At 37.1% G+C, this 19045-nt stretch overlaps 1 protein-coding gene across 1 annotated transcript in view; it reads right to left on the reverse strand.

Moving 5' to 3' along the window:
* The window catches only part of CDH9 (cadherin 9), a 96284-nt gene extending 77565 nt beyond the window's left edge, over positions 1–18719 (reverse strand). Inside the window, exon 1 of the mRNA XM_049823795.1 lies at positions 18493–18719. The gene's annotated coding sequence lies outside the window, so the exon portion shown is untranslated. The remainder of the gene's footprint in view (positions 1–18492) is intronic.
* Positions 18720–19045: the final 326 nt, after the last annotated feature.

The raw sequence follows: 19045 nt of genomic DNA on the forward strand, positions 1-19045 counted from the left end.
TAAATCCAACTAATTTTTTAATCGTATAGACCAATATCTTAATGAATGTTGAGAAATGGCTATTTTTAGTAATAGAAAGTGCTAAACAAAGCCTGTAGAAAAAGTCATTTATATATACCTGCCTAACATCAATATTTTATATAAAGGTAATAAGAAAGCAATAGGAAGGATTTTTGAGTGAAATAAAGTCTGTCTTCTAGCTGACACAGCTGAAGTCATTGAGTAGTGCTGCTGAATTTTTCATGAACCTTTTTTTTGCCAAAAATTTTATTTCTAGTTGTCTCACAGCAGCATACATGGAGACATGGAGAAAATTGAGCCTGTTGTGTAATGTGGAGTTATGCCTATATATTAATGTAGAATAATGGTGGTATGCCTCCCATACTTGGCAAAGCAAAATCCAAATTCGGAATCAAATATAACTATATCCATGAAGGCAACATTGTTTGATTACTACTTTTACATTAGGAAAAAAATCTTAAACCATAGGAGTTTAGGCTCTGTCAGGATTCACTGTTCTGTGTTGATTGATAACTTTTAACGGTTTTACTCTTTCCTCACCTTTCCCATCTAACCAAACACCTTTTATTTTACAGGAATGATATTTTTTTCTTCTAAAAATGCTATATGTCTTTTAATTCTTCAAGAGTGTACTCAAAAATTTCCTGAAGCTAATGTATATAAGTCTGTAGACTTTCAACTAGGTCACAGTTACGCTGGAGATTCTAAAAGAGCAGCCCAAATGGCTGTTTATTTTGTTTTTCAGTCACAGTTCCTAATGAAGTAATAGTGTAGGAACAAAATTTGTTCCTTTCTGGTCACTTGTCCACAGAGTAAGCTAGATCAAGTGCTTTCCATCAATCTTCTGTTTATTGTTCTCCTTCATTTTGTATTAACAGCACTGCTAAAATAAGGAGCAATCCATGAGAGAATTTTATGTTCCAGTCTTTATAGGCACTTGATAGACTAATGTTTAATGTATTTCAAAAGTATTCTAGCTACAGTTCTAGCTAGGAAATGCATGTCTATTCTTATAGAATGTAGAGATCTGCAATATAATTGCATTTTGCAAGAAACATAAAAAGATTGGGTTTATTGGCTGCATTTATCACTGTTAAGCAGGATATGGGGGAAAAACAGAGAAGCTTGTGTTATTTTTTTGGTGTTAAGGACATGATGAATTTTCTTATTATTGAATACTAGATATGTGCGATCCAAAAGAGGGAGCCATAACATTATACTATATCTTTTCACTTTATGAGACAGTGAAACTGCACACATTCTTCTATTCCTTTTCCTTAATTGTACTTAAAGATGATGTTTGCTCTGAGGTTTTTTGGGTTTATATGAATAAGCAATATATTTCAGAACTAGATAGTACATACTAATAATCTTATTGGAGCTGAGTTAAATGGCTGTAGTAAAGTGAAATATGCTTAAAAAAAGAGAAAGACATCCTGACATAAAAAAAATCAGATTAATTCCTCTTGCTCTTGCTTCCACCACATGATTTTTTACCAATTTTGAGAAAAGATTTTACTCTCTCTGTAGTCATTTCCTACCTTATGAAAGGGAAAACATATAACTGTCAGAGTGTTTGAGGTATTTGCTCAACATATTTTGATTGTTTGTCCCTGTAAAAAGTGATATTGACAGAAAACATCACTGTCAATAACTGATGAGATGTCCAGCTCTACAAAACCTTTGCTTGGAGGAGCACAGTACTCGTAAAGGCATTACTTATATTCTGGATAGCATGGACTGGATTGCCTTCGTATCTGAAAGGTCAGTGAGCCAGGATGTATCTGAAAGAGTAGAATAGAAAAGCTCAGGGTCATCAGTAACACTTGCTTTACTTTCATAATTTCTTTGGAGCAGTGTCTTTGCCTCTTCCTGATGGTTCTGTGTGCCACGTGGGCAGTTCAGCACACCCCAATAAGCCTATGTGAGGGGGGACTTCAGGTATTTTTGGTGTCAGAGAAGCACTGATAGTTGTTTATCCCTTTCTAATATTTCTGAACTAAAAAATAGGTTTGATTTGCGTGTTGCTTTACAAAAAAGCTCTCTTGCTGGTTTGGCTATGACCATATGTCATTATTTGGTAGCGATGTAATTGGCTAAAGTAATGTTAATGTTGATATTATAGACCTATTTGATAAATGAGAAAAGGCAGGCCAAGTTAAAACCCTAGGGATGCTAGTCCAAATACAAATTCTGTGCTTGAAAGTACATATGCTCAAATGTATAGGAAATGATATATGAAACTTAAGTGAAAACATATGTCACTGCTTGTATGGAATGTGATTTTTTTTAATTGCTTCTAGTTTTTTCTTTCTTCTTCCTAAGTAAAAGTAAAAATCATAGCCTGCATAAAATCTAAACCACTACATTTTTTATTTTTTTTTTTAATTTTTTTTTTTTTTTTAGTGAAACGAATACTGAGTAAATAAGAAAAGAAGAAGGCAAGTATAGGGAAGGGAAAGCGCAAGCGGAGAGAGGAGAAGAGAGAGGATAGAGGATATAAACACTTGAGAACAAAAAAGCTGCAGGAAAGGACGGAAAGTGTTCTTCAGAGAACTGTGTAAAGTTAAATGTGAGCATTCCCTTCACAGCATATATGTCAGATAAAGTTTGGCTGACCACTAGAATCACTGTTTTCAGTTACTCAGTTCAAGAAACATGGATCTGACTTTTTCAGAGCTACTGAGTATCAGCAGGTCCAGAAATTAAACTAGTTTTACAAATGCTTAGCAACTCTGTAAACACTCTGTGTAACACTGGTTCTATTGTTTCACTTCTTTTGAGATCCACTAAACTTTTCTGTCCTTAGCTTTTTCCTCACTGGAAATATATGTAATTGTAGTACTTTCTCCATGTGTTTTAAGAGCCTCTGCTACTTTTTGTGGAACTTCAAAGGTACACATGTTTGGGAATAAGCATCGTTCACAGGAATCAGTATTTACCACAGTGGTATCTGAAGCCACCTAACAGTTTCTACTGCAATATATTATATATATACGTTTTAGGAAAACTTTTATGTTATTGGGGTTACGATAAATTTTAACAGTGACTCCACTGCAAAGTAAACAAGTAGGAGTGTAGATTTTTTTGAGAAAAGCAATCAACTGAATAAAGCATGACAGAACAAACATTCCACCTTAAAATAATTTAGCTGAACAGAGCATCTAGGCAGTTTCTTCTTCACTCCGAAATTCTCTAGATAGTTTTTGCTTATCACATATCTCTTTATCACATAAGGTCAGTCCAGCCTATGATGCACCTTGTTGGAACAGCTCGCGACTTGCCCTCCCAATCATTTGCTCCAACAATACATTTGAACTCAAAACTTGAAAAAAAAAGATAGTTTACAGCTATTCGTGTGCAACAAGTTATTATTACTCGTTAAATGTTGTTCACCTTTTATAATTTGTTCTCATTCCCAGTATTTTTCCAAATTTCCTGTAAAAGAGAACTTCTTTGGTTGGTATGTTTTAAAAATTATGCTTTTCGGTTTTAGTGTCAATATTTCATGAGCTTTTATTATATTGCCTCACAATATGTAAACAGCTTTCCACTTCACCACTTCTGTTGTGACATGGTATGCTTTAGTGGTTAATATGAAATAATAAAACCGCTTCAATTATTGAAAGCCTTGTTATCTATTACAAAAAGAAATACTTTATCTTAATTTCTAGATTGACCCCCCCCACTTGTGTTATAATGAAAGTGAGTAATTTTGCACAGAAGTTAATTTCATAAAATAATAAAAAAAAGTTATTGTCTGCCATTAAGTCATCGTAAAAGAAATAATGAGCTTGAGGTTAAATCTATTTCTTGATATTTAGCTTTCCTTTTGGTCTTGATGAAGACATAAGAAAATACATTTGTTAACACCAGCTTGTGAGTGTTGAAATTATAACAGACAATGCATTTAAAAATATACTACTTGTGAAACTTTCCTGATTTGGATGTGAGCCTTGTGAATGTAATTTAAAATAAAAGTGCTTACTCCAGCCATATTTTTACTTTCTGTTTCCCCTGTTGACATTTGAAAATATGTTCACGTTTTCTCCAATGATGTTCACTGAAGTTCTTTTATGTGCCATCAGGCTTTCTTTGCATACTCTATTACCAAGTCAAAACCATTCATACTTTCAATTTATTGTTTTTAATCATGTGAGTCCTCTGTCATACAGTCAATTACAATTAATACTTAACTATTTGTTTTCAGTGCAGGTTGTATCTTCACCTACGCTAAAACAGGTGGTCTAATAAGAATTTAGGTAGTTACTTCATAGTTGGAATTCCCAATTTTTGGTGATTTCTCTCTAACACATACAATTATAATTTTGGTTTTTTCTTTCTGAAAGCCAATGTATTCCAGATTTTTCTGATGTGTTTATTTCAGTATTCTCTTTATTTTGGCATGCATTCAAAGCTTAAGTGTGCTAAGGCACTCTTTATTTCCATGCTTCTTTCCTCCATCACTTACACAGGACATTATTTCAATCAGCAATTAATATTTGTAGGGCTGGGGTTTTTTTCTCTTTCCCACATGCACTATATTTTCTCTGCTCAGGTGTGCTGTTCTAGTCTTTGCAGGAAATTTGAGAACTTTCTTCCACGTCATGTAGGTCAGTAAAAAGGTTCTGCTAACTTCAGTGGCTTACAGTTAGGTTTTTGTTACATTTGTCTAGGTTTTCTGCTTTTTGTCTAGCATTAGTCACTTAGTGTCTCGGTCTTTTAATGAAATTTTCTTTAATGCTATATACATTTTAATGCTTTCTAAAGCAATGTCTTCTTCAACATGTGATACTACTGTATACATTTGATTGTGATTTTTTTAAACCAAAGATTTCTTAGCCCTGTGTATAACTCTAAAATCTGTGCTGTATGTTTGTCTATCATTCTAATTATGCAGTACTCAAGTATAGCTATTTATTTTATCTAATAATAGAATTTATTACTTTTATAAGCAATATGTTCACAGTATTCTATTTATCCCATTTTAAGCTATACTGAAATTATATTTCAGTCTCATTTTGATAGCTGAACAAGCTATAATTTCGCTTTCTTTGCCAGCCTGTGCAGAAAGAAGCCTCTTTATAGTATCTGGATTTTCCTCTAACTTTATCCTTTCATATATCAGAAATCAGTATTTGTTGGCACTTAGCCATACTGTTTCCTCTAAGATTTACCTTGCACAGATCATGGAGTTATTCCACTTATTGATTTGAATACTGATGACTTCTGTGCAGAAGATAATACATGTTTAAAACAGAATTATCCAAATAATTTTTTTTCACATATTGTATGTAAATTGGCTTTGTCATGTAATATTATCTATCTACTCACATCATACGCACATGCACATTATACAAATTAATGCGAATTCTGCACACATACCAACCCCTGTGCAGGAAGAAGGATGTGAAGAGGCTGGAAAGGAAAAATGTTATCACTTAACATTAGTCTGATTACACAATATTTGACAGTTTGCCCCCTAGTTTGGTTGCTATTGCCCAGCCCGTGGGCTCTGGTGTGGGTCAGGCACTTCAGGCGTTCCTGAGCAAGCTGGTGCTCAGCTGCATACCGATTTCTGCCCTTTCTGTCCCTTTGCAGCTCTCAGGTCCTCTGCTCTGCTTATTAATGACCGTGACAGTATTCCTCCCTTTATAAAGATTGAATCTAAATGTTATCGATGTCCATGGGAATATTCAGCTAGACCATGTTGAGCTTTCCATCAGGACTATGTGCACTTCTGTTGTTTACCTGGAGCTTATACTTAACTGCTTTCACAGAACACTTTCAAATACTTTGTTGTAATTACTGACTGGTAATTGGTAATTTCTGAGGGGCACCACATGAATACCAATTTACTTGGTCTCTAATACAATGCTGTTCTTTCAGTTCAGTGACAGTGAGATAGAACCATACCGTTACAAAGACGTTACATATGATGTGCTAATATTATTTGTATAATTTTCTCAGGTTCTAGTATTTCTTCTTCAAGATTTAATTTCAGTATTTTATTCTGTACTCAATGATAAAACCTGTTACTCAAGTTAGTGTATTTTTTTTTTATTGAACAGTAAGCTATGACTCTGTTTATACTTTCCTGTTGTATCAGTAATTTAACAGTACTTCAAATTAAGTAGTAAAATTATTTGGCTATTCTTACCTCAGCTGAAGTCAAAGACAAAACTTGAACTTAAGCAATGCAGACTTATATCCATGCAAGTTTCTGAACTTCTTAATAGCTTCAGATTAAAACTAGAATGGTTAAAACTTCTCATTTTTAAAACTGCTCTGTCTGTGCCTTCTTGTCTAGTCTGCCCTTCAGATTTACTAGTGATATCAAAATCAAAACAAAGTATGAATAAAAAATTCCCCACTCTCAAGTCCTTTCACAAGCTCTCCCTTTGTGTGCCTCCAGTACTTGCAGTATATGAACACAAGGTTACTTAGGCCACACATCTTTTTTTAAAAAACTCAAATTCGTTGAAAATGCAGTAGACAAATAATTGTTCTGAGTTGTTTGTTTGCTTTTTGATTACTATGGTTTACAGACGCTATAAATATTTTCCATCAGGAAAGTGGAATTCTGTACCACAAATTTAAACCTGCTTGTAATTAGCATATATATTTTTGTATGGGTTTCTTAGAAATAGGCTTCTTAAAAGTCTGCCGACTCACAGGGTAAAAACCACTCACTTAAACCAGTATATCCCTAGTGAGCTAGGTAGTGTTGTGTTGTTCTACGAGAAGTGGGTTCGGTGTCTTTAATTTACAAATGATAAATTGACTTTCACTTAAGTAATATGCAATATTTTCCGTGTTGGGGGAATGCAGAAATATTATTAATATCTCTATTAGTTAAATATTACGGGTTTTGCCAGGCAGTCACTATCAGTGGACATGAATACAATAGAAGAGTATACGAATCACAGGTGGTCTGATCAGTGACTGCCCTAGTAGGATGACAAGCTATGGATGTCCAGTGAATGCATGTACTTAGGCCAAGTTGGATCCTGTGCTTTAGCCCAGTACCTGGCCTTTCCTGGAGGTCTCTTAATGATGGAATACAGACAGACATTAGGGATTGTTAAGATCTTCTGAATCTTTCATTGTTTGAATATCAATAAAGTGTTAAGAAAAACATGATGGTGACATTAATTCTTTTGGACAAGAGGTCAGCAAGACTTGGAGTGGGATGAAGGATCTTCTCCTGCTCTTGCTAAACCAGTTTGGTCTCCAGAGCAAAGGGAAAGGACTTTTTCACTGACACATCACTCTATGGTGGAGGGTGCCACCCTCTTTTTCCTCGCTTCCCTCAGAATGAGGACCACTCAGAAACCTTTGTCCTCTTCACTGTCCTGTCTTCAAACCGGCAAGTCTCTCTGACCCCACAAAACTCAATAGTCCTCCAGCTCAAACCACAGCAAGGCCAGTTGCTCCAGAAGGCAGTGAGGTCAGGCCCTAGGGAGGGGTACAGAGTATGAGAAGAGATAAACGTTGGAAATGTTATGATACTGCTGTCATTCTGGCAGATAATAATATTGGTAATTGGCATCATGTAAATTAAGATTTTACTGGGATCTTGAGGTATTCTTGCTCAATAGCAGATGCACTCTATGAAATTATAATGCACCTGACTCTCTGTCGTGGTTTCAGCTGGGATAGAGTTCCCCCCCAGTTTATATACGGAGAATGATGTTGTATGGTATGGAATATCCCTTTGGCTAGTTCAGGTCAGCTGTCCTGGCCACGCTCCCTCCCAGCTGCTTTTACACCTCCTCGCTGGCAGAGCATGGGAAACTGAAACAGCCTTAACTTAGGATAAGTGCTACTGAGCAACAGCTAAAACACAAGTATGTTATCAACATCATCTCACACTAAATCCAAAACACACTGTACCAGCTATTAACAAAAAAATCAACTCTATCCCAGCTGAAATCAGGACACTGTCACTAATAAAGTCAACTCCAACTTTTTAATTACACTTGTTTATACCCATAAATACATATAAATATATATATGCATTAGTAAATCATATGTATGTTCTTGCATTTAAATGTTGAGGGGTTTTACACTGATTATGTTTAAATTTCTTTTGTATGTAATTTCATAGGACTGTGGACAATAAACCAAATGAACACTGACAAATACTTCTTAATAAATTCTCAGTGAGATAAACTGCAAGTTTTAACATCTATTCCTAGCATTAATGGACATGGCTGGCAAAGTATTAAGATATATCACTTCTCAGACACAACAGTTTAACATACCATATGGTAACATTCCATTTCTTGAGGAAAAAAAAAAATTACAATACATGCTGCTTCCAAAGATGAACAGCATTATATTTCGGGGCAAATAACAATTCTTCATCTTTTGAATAGGGTAGGTGCTGTTTGTCACCTGCACCTGAGAAAACAATTGCTTGTAAATGGAGGTGGTAGTTTTGTCCTTTTTATTTAAATGTTAACATCTACAATTCTTTTCTTTATAAATAGGACAAGAAATTTTGAATGCTCTGTGGCAATTCTGAAAACATCATACTTCATTCAGTGTGCCTTAGAATTAACCACTACAGACTAGCTGGAAAGGATGGAGAACATGGCTTTATCTTCCTTGATCTTCCTGTCCTTCAGATACCTGACAGTGGCCACCGGGATGGAAATTTCTGTTTAAAAGGAGCATGCTCACATCACTTGACCTGTCAATTATCAGGATAAAACTAAATTTCAGGAGCAATTAAGTAAAGTAAGAATAAGAAGTCAACTTTGTATTTGCATTGTAAAGGGATATCTAAATGAAAGTTATCATCAGAGGGATTGCTTTGGCTGCCTTGGGGCTGATCTTTTGGATGACCATACAGCAAGGCTGAAGGCATTCCAAAAACTACATTGTGGCAACAAGATTCCAGGTTTCCTGAATCTTTGCCGCTTGAGATGAGACACAGTGAGACAAGCTGAAAAATCTCATTTTGAAATAGTCGCTTAAATTTTCTGAAGGCAGGAATTTTGTCAATACATGTAATCAGGTAGAAAGTGTATAGGTATTACATACAGGTGCTTCACTGAAAGTAATCAGTCATGACATATAATTGTACCAAGGTAATTTAGTCATCAGTTCCTCTTTCAGGGAATTCTTGCCTCAATACAAAGTTATTGAATGAAGCAGAAATTGTTTCCTGAAAATCTTGAAAGAATAAACTGATGCTGACTGGTTGGTGGACCCTGGGAACTACCAGGCAGTCATCTTCACCTTTGTGACTGGTACGATCATGGAGCAGATCCTCCAGGAAGACACGTCAAAATATATGCAAGGCAGGGAGGCGATTAGGGACAGCCAACATACCTTCACCAAGGGAAAATCCTGCCTGACTAATCTAGTGGCCTTCTACAATGGACTGACTGCTTCAGTGGGCAAGGACCCACAGATGTTATCTACCTGGACTTCTGTAAGGCCTTTGATACGATACCCCACGACATTTTTGCTACTAAATTGGAGACATACGAGTTTGATGGTTGGACTGTTAGATATATAAAGAATTGGCTGGATGGCTGTGTCCAAAGAGTTACAGTCAATGGCTCGATGTCCAAATGGAAACCAGCAATGAGTGGTGTCCCTCAAGGGTCCACACTGGGACCAGTACTTTTTAACGTCTTCGTTAACAACACAGTGGGGTTGAGTGCACCCTCAGCGAGTTCACACAGCAAGACGACACCAAGCTGAGTGGTGTGGTTGGTACCCTAGAGGGAAGGGATGCCATCCAGAGAGTCCTTGACAGGCTTGAGGAGTTCAACAAGGCCAAGTGCAAGGTTCTGCACCTGGCTTGGGGCAATTCCCAGTATTGAAGGAACTGAAGGAATACGAACTGAAGGATAAAGGGATTGAGAGCAGCCCTGTGGAGAAGGGGATACTGGTGGATGAAAAACTGGACATGAGCCAATGACTTTAAACTGAAAGAAGGCAGTTTAAATTGGACATAAAAAAGAAATATTTTACAGTGAAGGTGGTGAGACACTGGAACAGGTTGCCCAAAGAAGTTGCGGATGCTCCATCACTGGAAGTATTCAAGGTCAGGTTGGATGGGGCTTTAAGCAGCCCAATCTAGTGAAAGATGTCCCTGCCCATGGCAGAGGGGTTGAACTAGATGATCTTTAAAGGTTCCTTCTGACCCCAACCATTCTATGATTCTGGGTTGATGGTGTAGGCAGAGCAGCCGTTTTGCTGTTTTCCTCTGGTATCTGCCTGGGTCTGCTGTAAGAGAATTGAAACTTGGTATGGCCTGTGGAGTTCTCCTCAACTCAGAGCACATAAGCATCTTACCTTACCTGATATTGGCTAGAATATTTACCACTGGAGACCTTACAATGCAAGTACATGCATGGCTTTCATGACACTGATGCTGTGCACATAAATAGATAGCTAGATAGATAGATAGACATCATTATAGATATAGAGATAGAGATATATTTACATAGATATCTCTAGATCTCTTTATCTCATCTCTATCTCTAAAATGACATCAATATCAATACAGATACAGATATAAATATAGATGCATATATGCACATATATGTCTGTGTGTTTTCACCACAAGCAATGACATTTCAGGATTTTTTTTTATTGCCTACTAAACTCACAGGCTGACTAGCATGAAATTTAATTAGTGCTAATCAACTTGAGGTGAAGGAAGCAGAAAATTAATGTGACTCATTTATTTTCCATTCTACAGCAATGTCCCCCTATTTATGTTCCTTAAAAGCATGGGTTTTCAGATTTCAGCTTTCAGTCTGTACAAATGAATGATTCTGATGCTATTGGCTCAGAAAGGATATAGACAAATTACCATTCAGTTTGGTCCTGTTTGTATTGTAGCTGCCCACAGCACCACATTTAAAAAGAGCTCAAATCAAGTAATCCAGAATCTTATGGTAGTTTACACAAATCTTTATGTTGCTTCAACTTTATGAATCCACTTTTGAAGCTTTGGAGAGGAGGCCAGCCTGCCAGCCTGCCTTCCTTTCTTCCTTCCTCCCTTCTCCAGAGAACTAGTGATTCTTTCTGCCAGGTTGGCAGGGTTTCTTTTAGCAGCTCTAGGCATGTCCTTTAACAGTTACATTGGGTTACTTAATGTATGTTTCTGCCCTGACTTTGTATTGTTTGGGAACCCTGTGTGTAGGTCTTGGGAAAGTTCCCAGGGAAATTCCTAGCACGTAGCTACTGTTTCAAACTACCTGCACTTTCAGAAAACTATCACTTAAATAGTTATCCTGAGTTTATGCAATTTTCTGCCAGTTAAAAAGCAGTGAAATTCTTTTTGAATAGAAGTTGACACCCCCTCTATGTCATGAGACCAGGAACTTTAACCCTGTGATGGTTAATCCTTAAGACCCATTTTAGTCCTGTTCAACACTCAAGCTGTGAATATATGCTACTCCTGGTGTTACAGACACAGATCTGTACACAAACGACACAAGAACTATCTGGTCTCATATGTAATTGTTAGGAAACTTTCAGATGTATGTTTTCTTTGAAATCATGATTTATATATTACTTGCCATTACTGAGTATATCTCTTGAGTAATCAAAGGTAACTATGGTCCTGTGTCGGCGTACAGCAGTGCAGTTCACTATTTAATTAAACAAATGCTTAGTAAACATAATCCTTACAGTAGTTTAAAAACCATATCTATTCTACCTGTAGGCTTTTAGTTTTGGGGAAGTATGATGAACTAGAAGCTGAATATGTTGGGGAAAGAAAAAGACAGAGGACCTTTGTATACTTGAGAAGTTTATTCTTTGTGGATCTATATTGTAGGGGTCTGTTAGACAAATTTGCTTTGAAATGTAAATGTGAATGGGATGAGTGTAAATTCAAATGGCAAATAAATAATTAGAATGAGTACCGTTGGCAGGACTGCTAAATCTTTCCTTCTAGCAGTGCTAACAGTTACGTTTCTGAATGTGCAACACTGGGTACCTTTGTAAACCATTATCTGTTAGATTCATCCTTTTCAGATCTATGTCAGACAGTGTGAATGAGCATCTTTTATTGTGCTTTTTGCTTCTTTTTTTTTGCCAAAAACATCAGTCTATGGTGCAGTCTAGCCACTTCCTAATTTACTCCCCTTTTTGACTTCCCTAGTGCTATTTTCCCCTTTCCTGAAAGAAAGCTTTAGGGAAAGATTCTCAACCAGCAGGTTTTTTGGCCACCTGTAGCTGAGAGCAGCTGTACCAACTTTTTGGAGAGTTGATTCTCTTAATTGCCTTAAAAAGGAGTTAGAAGTACATTAAATACATGGCATACTTTTCTGTTTTAAAGTCCTGTCGTTTGCTGCAGGGTTGGTTTGCCATCATCAGTAGTGAGGATTTTTCAGTAGGACTATGACTGGAAGAGCAGGCAGCACCAGAAGCTTGGTTTGCATTAAAATGTGATAAATGCTATTAAAACATTACAAACCCCTTACTTGAAGTGATACGTGAGTTCTCAGCTTTGATACTACTGCTACTACTACTACTACTACTAATACTAGTAGTAAGCAAATAGTATCTTCAGTATCATAGATAAAGGATTTCTATCTCCATGAAGGAAAATGAAGAGACTAATTCATTTTCTTCAGAACACAAGGGGGTTTACTTAGTGTCTTACCCCTAGAAAAGGTATAAATACAATCCAGAAATGTGTCTTGATTAGGAATGAAGGCATGTATCACACAAATTTAAACCCATTAGGAGCAAGATTTGGCCCAATTGCTGGTAATCCATGGGATGCAGATAACAGCAAGGAGTGAAGAATCTACATTCATTTTTAAATATATTTCCATTTTTCAGAAAGTCTGAATTCTCATTAGAGGTGAAATTTCCTTTTACATTTTGGAAGCAAATGTAAGGATTATTGCAAATCCTGCAGGAAAAGGGAAAATGTTTCCTGTAACATAATATTTTTATGTTTACTCTGAGGAAAAGATATCTTTTTATCAGATAGAATCATTATAAAAACACAGATTCAACACTCATTTTTAGTCTGGGTAGGGGAAATGCACAAAAGCAATTTCACTGGCTTCAGTGGGACTAGTCTTATTGCAAAATGTTAGTCATTCTGTATAAGGGTTCCAGAATGTGCCACAAGCACAAACAGCTCTCCTGACAAATAATTTAAACAACCGCAAGAATTTCCTTTTGAAATAACTATGGTTTCCTGATTTTTTTTTGTTACTACACAGACAGAAACACTTTAATGAAAGTTCCCACAACCAGCACCTATGCCTTAAAAATCAGAACTTCTTAACAATAGTTTTCCACTATAAAACTTGATATTTAAATCCATTAGTATGAAGTGTTATGATAAAGAATAATGCAAATCATGTAAAAGTATTATGATAAACAACAGAGTAAGCAGGCAAACAAATTTGGCCAGAAAGTAGCACTGCAAACTTAAGCAGACCTATTTGAATCTATTATTTTTAAAAATATTTTATCATTCTTATAATTTGCATGAATTATGCTTGGGTTTATGTATGCATATATACATATGTATGAATGTGTGTATATGTGTATATATATGAAGAACTCTGTTCATGAACTGGGGCTATTTTGATCTGTTAAATTCAGGTGTGAGTAGTTTACTGTTACCTTTTAATCATATATAACCTATAACTGCTTGATTTTAAAATATTAATTTTCATTTGTACTATGCCTACTTTTTCTTTCAAAACAGAAGTAACGGGATTAAGTTCACCCTTTCCCCAACTCACACCTTTTTCACTTTACCTCTTCATCATGTCCTCAGGAGCAAATATTGAATGATGGAATACAGAGGAAATAAAGAACAATTATTTCAATAAGATCTTGAGCTGAGGATGTTAGATCATTATACTTTTTAAATTTTCTTTATTGAACACTCTTATACAACCTGATGTTTTATTGAATTCTTTTTTAAGAGGTGCCAAAATATAAATGTCAAATTCTGCACCACTGATTATCAATGTAATTGATCATCATTTTCTGAAAGTAATGACTAAATCTAATAATGTCTGTATATATTGCTAGATAGGCTTGTATGTATTATTAACTGCCTTCAACTGAACTATTAAAAATATGTAAATTGAGATGATCTCCTTATGACAGTTGTTGTGTAGTTTGTCTAAAATGATGGCAAGGCCTGCTATTTCCATCCTCAAACATAAAAGCATTATCCACAATTTTGTCTATTTCACAGAATCTTGTCTTGGGTATCATTTATAAAGAGCATGTTTTGAATTCGGACAAGTAATTTAGGAGCTCTTTCTCAACATACTTATATACAATGCAAAAATGCTTTCAGTATTTTTTGGAAATTGGAGTCTCTAAGCAATGACTTGCATGCCCCACCACTGTAATATTCTTCCAGGCAGAGTTTCCATGAAAGTGGTGGTTATTTTCTGTGAATAGGGTTTGTGAGGACAAAGCAACCTGAACACCATTTAGCACCTAGAAAATTTGTACTTACATAAACTTCTCTGACATTTGCATGTTCGTATCAGGAGATTCTAATATGAACGCTATGTTTGCGTGAGACAGGGAAAACTGAATCTAATGTGATGTTGTCTTGATGTTGCTATTACCCTTGCTACTAAAAGGTGTGAAATTTAACTATAGAAATTTGCATTTAACTGTCAAAAAAATACACTGGCCATCACCTGAGGCATTCCATTTTGCAGTTACAGAAATATATTTCCAGAGAAACATTAGTGGCTGTTTACGGTGTTATTTAAGTAATCAAGGCACATTTATTTTTATGAACATTGGTGCATTCACATGGAGAAATTGGAGGACTGGGAAAGCGGAGGCCCCATTCTGTCCCTGGCTCTGACACTGAGGTACTCTGTAGCTGAGACCAAGTCAATTCAACTCTGTGCAATAATCTCTGTGTATGGGATGAAGACAATGCCACCCATCTCCTTTGTAATATTTCGGAGATTGTGGAATGAAGATTGTAAATAACATAGTTCACTTCCTATCTTTTCTGTAATTACACTGCATATTACACATTAAAAAATTATGTTTCTAAACCATAATCATTTTAGAGTTTTCTTGTAAGCTACAGTATACATCCAGTATTTTTCCTTTTTCTCTGAAGTTAGTAACACGTTCCTTGAAGTAACCAGCCCAGTTTCACTAGGATTTTGTACTGCAAACACATAGTATGATCTGATCAAGATACGTCTCTCCAGTTCAGTCATGCTTGGCAAGTAGGCCTCCATGCCGCTGGGGTTTTTTTATCATGATCAGTCGCTGAAAGTCAGGACGGTAACTTGCCTTTTGCCATTCAGCAATTTCCTATTTGTTTAAAAGGCAAAAGGAGAAAGTTATTAAAATGACGCTTGACTGCTTTTACAAAGATTCTTTTTGTTCGTTTCCCTTTGCTTTATTTTCCTTTTCCTCCCACCCCCTCTTGCAAAATTTTGGGTTTATTCTTACAAATGACTTTTCATAAACTCTCTCACTCACATGAAGAATGCAGTTAGCTTTCACTCAGACATCCCTATTCATCTTCAAATATTTGTGCTTCTGCAGATAGCATTTGCATGTAGCACCTGCTGCAAGCCTTAGAAATTCAGAAGGCATTCTGATATGAGTGGGAGATGCATTTTTGTCTAAGCTTTCTGCAGTTAAATAGCACTGACTACATGAAAGAAACATATAAAATTATATATCTATATTGTCTTATATCCAGGTGTATATAGCCCAGTTTTCTTATAGGTACAAGATTTGAGGAACTGGGACAATTTTTTAAACACTGGTCATTGCTGAGTTTTGATTTTCAGTAAGGACTTGAGGTACCTCCAGAACAGTTTGCAAAATTGGGAAAAGAAGGGGGAGGATGAAGAAAAAGAGAACAGTTCTGTGTTTCTGTTTATCTCTGAAAATAGGTGCAAGACTCTGTGTGTGTGTGTGTGTGTGTGTGTTACCCTATAGTAAACGAAAATTCTGAAGTAATCATTGCCCCTTCATGTGCCCTGTTATCATCAGGCTATGGCCAGCCAACAGGAGACATCAGTCTACCTTGCTTTATCACCTGAACAAACTCATCCTCAGAGGAAATTGTCAGTCCTGTTACTTTCTAGCTCTACCTCGCAACGCTTCTGCCAGTAGATTGCCTGCAACCCGTGTTGCACAGCTTCAGAAACCGTGTCCCGATGCCAGGGCACAAGCGAATGTTGGACTTAAGTTGTACAGTTCTTTCCGCAGCATTGTGGGTGACAACATTTGAACTAGTGGATTTAGGTTATTAACATTTTGTTTGGCAGATCAGTCAGGGAACGGAATCATCCTCATTGGCCCATCCAAGGATGAGAGGGCGTCTCCGCCAACGCCGTGCAACTGCTGCTGAGATCAGCGTCCTTGTGGAAGAGCAGCCAGGTGAGGCGGGAGCAGCTCCCTGCGAACGGGCTGCTGTCCGGGGGGGGGACGACAGCCTCTTTGGAACGGTCACTTCTGCGGACAAGTGCGAAAATGCTGAAAGCCTGAAGCACTTTTACCATGGAGCTGTACAAAGCATATGGCAGAGCTGTGTCTCTCCACATTTTGTCTCCGAACTGCGTCTCTAAACTGCTTTTTGTGTTTAGGTGAGAGGTACGGGGTACTTATGCAACATACTTTTTCACCAGAACAGCTGCAGGACAGCCCCTGCTTGGTTCACACAAACATACGAAAAACTTTGATTGTTGAAATCACCCCATCAAGTTTAAAAAGAGTTGACAACTATTTTAGGTACAAGTTTAGTATGTAGTACTGATACAGTTACATTTCCTCATTTAAAATTAATCTTGTTTCTCTAACTTAGAAAAACAAACCAAGAATTATTTCTTTCGTAGGCATTTGATTGTATAACACGACCTTGTAAAAGTTCTATATTTTTGCCAATAGAAAATCACACTAGCTGTAACCATATTTAAATCTTTCTTGAATTTATATTATTACACAGTGAAGGACAAATGACAGGTCAATGTATTTTACCTGTCAAATTGACATATAGATAACAGTATGCCTTTTTTAAAACTAACGTAGTTCTTCTACAGAGTCCTTAATAATTGTAGAAAAAATATAGCGTGACTTCTAAACATTTAATTAGTCCAGTCTCATTTTTTTTTTAATAGAAATTAACATTTTAGATGTGGAAAATTACTTGCAAACAATGATTTTTAAAGCTCTGTCATCAGCAATTCCTATCATTACCACTAATATTACTTATCAAAAAAAGCTTTTGATCCCATTAACGAAACTGTTGCAAATATTACACTCGTCCTTTTATCCATATTTGTCTTTACCGTGACAAACTAGTATAGTAGTCAGCAATGAAGCATAATCCTGCTGCGATGTAAGTAAAACATGAGTTTTGTCTGACTTTAATCAGAGCAAGTCTGATACGTTGGTGGTATATTTGCCTACTGAAAAAGGATATTATCCTAAGAAACTACCGTTCTATTTTCTGACCTACTACTTCAGTCTGTGAGATGGCGAGTGGCTGCTGTATGCACATTGCCATACAACTGCAAGAGATATCGATTTCTTTATAGTTCATATGCATCATTCTTTGTCTGAAGCTCATACAGTGAAATTGAATGGATGTGACTGCACATTTCTTGCATGTGAAAAGAAAAAGCAAAATGCCATTCATTGGGCAGTTGGTTTCTGCTGGTTACTTCAAAATCAAGTGGTCAGTTTGTCCTTTTATGCCTTCCGCCTCGCTTTCTGGGCTAGTCTCCGATTATACATATTAGGCTGATAAGGTTGTTTGGTAGCACTTCTGGAAAACAGCCTTACACTTTAAGCCTGTTGCCTTTGACTTACTGCTGTGAATACCCAAAGGGACAGCTCCTTCAGATCTCTGAAGCTTTCTGAGCCCTGAGCTGCCACTTCCCCCTCTAACACAGAGGAAAAAATTACTAATTTGCTACTCCCACTAAAGAAAAACAAAATAAAGCATTGGTACTTCATTCTTAGTAGTAGTAAAGACCTCCTCCTTTTTCATGCTTCTCTAACTGGGTTTGTTTTGATTCGGTATTTTCAATAAAAACAAATGCGAAAGAAAGAAAAGGAAGATAGCTTCTGTTTGGACAGGCAAAAAAGCATCCTGCACAAAAGTTAGGCTACATTGTTACAGCTATATTGCAGTAAAAACCGAATAATGTCTAGTAGTATTGCCAAATAGCATACACATTGCTAGCTTTCTAATATGCACAAGCAGCTGTCATATATACAGCAACAGAAGTTTAGATTTCAGCAATTCAGTGTAATTATTTTCTTTCTGAACTGTATAAAAGAAATCTCCCCCAAGCGCTCTGCTGACCCTCTCCCCCCACCGTCCGTCCGTCCGTCCGTCCCCTTCCTAAAAAGTATCAGTAAGGCATCCGTAACGTTTTAGGCACTCTTTAAGAAAGCACCTGCTCTTTTGCTGGCAGCAGTTTCGATGCTAACGAAAGTTAATCGACTCACCGTGTCTGTCAGCGTGAGCCTAGCTCTGTCCGTCCAGCGCTGCTTCTCTACCTGCTTCCTCCCTTCTGCTCGCCCCCGTCGCTCCAGCGCTGGATGTACTCGCATCTACCTAGGGCTCCCTCTCTCCCAGCATCACTTTTGAGTCAGGCAGGCAGGGAGCTGAAGCCAAAGGGACTCTCTATCTGATTGGTTTCTGGTCAGTGCCCCTGATTAATAAGAAACGTCCCTCTCCGAGAGAGATGTTGCTGCTGAGAGAGCCGCAGTGCTCAACATGAGAAGGTTTGGGGCTGGGGGGGGACAGGACGACGGCTTTGCCAGCCATGCAGTGATTTGCAAGTGAATGCAGTGGGAGGGCTCAGAGAGGAGGGCTTTGTTAAGGACCCTCTCATTAACTGAGGCTTAAACACAGAGTCTCATGCTACCACCTCAGTTTACGTTTCAGTTCTAATAATAAGGGTAACGGGATGCCCGTAACCTGTGAAGTGCGTGCAGAAAAAATTTACTCTAATTACTTACACGAGCAATACAGTGCCATTTGTGTGCACGTACTCGC

Source organism: Accipiter gentilis, chromosome 20, assembly GCF_929443795.1.
Source record: "Accipiter gentilis chromosome 20, bAccGen1.1, whole genome shotgun sequence".
NCBI lineage: Eukaryota > Metazoa > Chordata > Aves > Accipitriformes > Accipitridae > Astur > Astur gentilis.